Source organism: Solanum tuberosum, unplaced genomic scaffold, assembly GCF_000226075.1.
Source record: "Solanum tuberosum cultivar DM 1-3 516 R44 unplaced genomic scaffold, SolTub_3.0 scf00087, whole genome shotgun sequence".
NCBI classification, from domain to species: Eukaryota; Viridiplantae; Streptophyta; class Magnoliopsida; order Solanales; family Solanaceae; genus Solanum; species Solanum tuberosum.
The window spans coordinates 335999-339708 of NW_006239017.1; positions in this window are offsets into that span (position 1 = coordinate 335999).

The following is a 3710-nucleotide window of genomic DNA, read 5'->3' on the forward strand; positions in this document are numbered from 1 at the left end:
TATTGTGAATATGAGCTGTTGAGAATTGATTGGGTTCAACAAGCCATAAGAAGTCAGCTATTTTGGAATCATCCAATGAAGGATCGACACGTGTTATACATTTGTGGAGTAGACTGTGCGTTATTATTTCTTCTGGACCCGAGAACGGTTCGGGCTTAAAATGTGGACCGGGTCTTAGTTCTAAGTAGATGTTTGAATAATATTTGTACCCAAAACAAAAGAAAAATGTTTGGACAATATTTGATTTAATTTTTTAAATTGAGAGTGAGATTTTTAAAAAGAGTAAATTTGTGCTACTATGTGAATGTTATTGTGGGAAAAAAAAAATCCTTTTTGACTATTTGTGAGTGAAGAAGTAATACTTAAACAAGTTTTTCAATATTTTAAATATCTACAAAGTTTAATATTTTCTGTTATTTCTAAATTACTATACTTTTTTAATCACAATTTATTTTTAAAAATTAGGTTCAAACAAATCATTGGAACATCTTAAATACGCGCTACATCAACAATTTCACTGGCTAAGGGTTTTGTCACATTTGTTGTCTAAGTAGGAGTGATTTCAAATGAAAGCTCCCCTTGTGAGATTATTGTGAATACAAAAATTGATCTCATTATATGAACATTCAAAATTTATTAGACAAATAAGAGTAAATAAGCTAGTTCGAAAGAATGTGCTTGAAACATACGCTCTCATTGATAATAGAGTTAATAAAATTAATGAATACTTTATAGAGAAGGAGATGAATAATGTGCGCTTACAATTTAATTATGAGAGATATAGAAAAGTCTATGAAAATTGGTAACATTTGCTATTTGTTGTGGTGTTGTATCTATTATTGAAATTAACATTGAATTTCATAAAAATATGGTTACTTTGGTCGATCCAAAGGACACCCAAGGGTCAACAAAACTTTTTTTACTAGTGATCTAAATAGACATGTAGATAGATATAATGATTATTTCACCTAATAAAGTAGAAAATATAATTATGATATCACGAATAAAAAAGAAAATATAATTATGATATCACATAATAAATAAATAAATTTTATTTTGTCACCTTCATTGAGATTAAAAGATGAAAGCATACTAGATAACATTTAAAATTTGAAATAATCATATAAGTTAGATTTCATCATTTTTTTTACAAGAAAACTAAGGCCATTGGTCTAATCGTTTAATATAGACCGGTGATTCAAGTTGTGAATAAAAAAAGTGTAGCAAAAGAATATATATATAAAAGTTGTATCCAATTAAGATTTAGTTAGGGAGCAAAATAAGGTGATGGGTCCGTTTGCAAAAATAAAGTGTTAAAAGAAGTTATTTTAAAATATTATTTCATTTTTATCCCGTTTTACTCTGTTTATACTTTCTTTCATTTTTATCGCACCATCTAGTATATATTTAGCGGGATAAATCTTGACCTGCTATTTTCTCTATCTTGTTACATCTTTAAAAAAGAATTGTCATGTCCACACTTGTTCTACCCTATTTTAAAAGTTCATTTCAAATATATATTTAAGAATAAAATATAGTGGCAAATCCCAAGCATAAACTAGCAGAATAAAAACTGTGGTAGACGTAATTTTGTATAAGAAATCATATATTACAATTATTTCTGTAACTAATAGTAAGATATCAAATCAAGCTTGAAATATGTAAGCTTATACTTCAAGTTCACTATTGTTTTCTTTACTAGTTTAGAATCAAATCTTTTAATAATTTATCATGTTCTGCCTCACACTGTTTCATCCCGCTCAATTATCATCTCTAAATTTCTTAAACATTTATTATGAATCTTTATTTAAATGCTATACAAAGTACTCTTACTAAAACAATATCAATTTCAGCTTATAGTAATAATATGGTGTGATTGTGAACACTGACTACTCATATAATCCACCATTAATACTGAAATTATTATTTTACTTTGAAATGGACTTTTAATCCAATATTTCAACTTCACTTAAAGTTCATTACATACAAAAATTTCAGGGCTAAATAATTAATTTTATTGATTGCTTCATATTTACTCTTTTATTTTCTCCTTGATTTGCATTCCCCATCACGTGCATCCATTAATCAACTACTTCTGGCCCCTCGAGTTACGTCGTACTCATTCATAGTACCAAATCAAAAACAAAAAAATCATAACCCCTCCCCCTCCCCTCCCCGTGGCGTATAAAATAGAGGTGTATTCAGAATTTCGAAATGATGGGTTCACTGTTATGAAAATGTGGATCTAATCGGTTTGACATTTAGGTTCTTATGATTGAAAACAGTTAAAATTTTAAAGTTATAAGTTGAAATGCTTAATTAATTAAGGAAAAATTATGCGGAAAAGCAAACATATACTAGTTAATTAGCTAATATAACTATAGTTTGAATTAATTACGGCTCGCAGCTTAATTTTAGCTTTAATTATGTCACTTGTCCTCTTTTATACATATACAAATTACACACACACATATATATATATATATATATAAAATAATTACGTGACATATATATATACAATTGTATGACATACATACAAATACAATTAGCCTCTCTCCACTCTCTTACCTTTCTCGCACGCGTCTCTCTCCCAATCTCGCTCGCCTCTCTCCTCCCTCTCTCAATCTCTATTGCCAGATATACAAATACATATGTATATCAGTTATATATATACAATTATCTGACAAATATACATATACAGTTCACCTCTCTCCACTCTTTGCCCTCTCTCGCTCGCCTCTCTCCTCCATCTCCCAATCTCGCTCTCATCTCTCCTCCCTCTCCCAATCTCGCTCGCCATATATACAAATACATATGTATATTTGTTACATATATACAATTATTTGACAAATATACATATACAATTCGCCTCTTTCCACTCTCTGCCCTCTCTCACTCGCCTCTCTCCTCCCTATAACATGTAGCTACAAATCGTAATTGACAAACTATAGTTATGGAGCGTAATTAAGCTATTTTTGAGTGGCTATATGCGAAAGTTCCCCATTAATTAAAATGTCAAAAGTGCTATCAATAACTACTTAGAGATGTGCTATCCAATTTTAGAAAGAAAAATAAAACAAGATAGATATAAAATTCAAATTTCTAACCTCATTGAGAGGTGCATCCAATCATCGTTGTATTATATGATACTTCGAATGTGCATATTTATATTTAACAAAAAATTAAACAATATAATACTACTATATATGATTTCGGAAGGGGAGCATGGGTTCACGTGAACCCGGTGACCCCTCCTGCATATGCCTCTGGTATAAAACATACTTTTTCTGTCGTGGAAATATTTTTAGTATGAGAATCAAAATACTTAATTTTCGATATGAGTTTGATGATATGGTTAGCATTTCCCATTAAGTTGAAGGCTTTGGGCAGAACAAATATCATTTTAGTGATATCCATTTCGAAAAATACATTTATTTATTTCCCTTTAACTAGTCTTGATTAAGTGTTGGGTTTAGCAAGGTATGAATGGGAAATGAAAAGAGAAAATGGAAAGTGGAAGAACCAATGAAAATGGGGGAACCAATTTTGGAGGGAAAATGAAAAGTCATTGCAAAAGTGCAAATGAATAGTCATTTTTACCATATCGGTAGAAGAGAGGAAATTGTTGTCCTTATATTAGGAAACACTTCCTTTACTTCTTAAAGGGTTAAGAAGAAGGTGCCCCCTCGCGCCGTCGTCGCTCGCTCGGC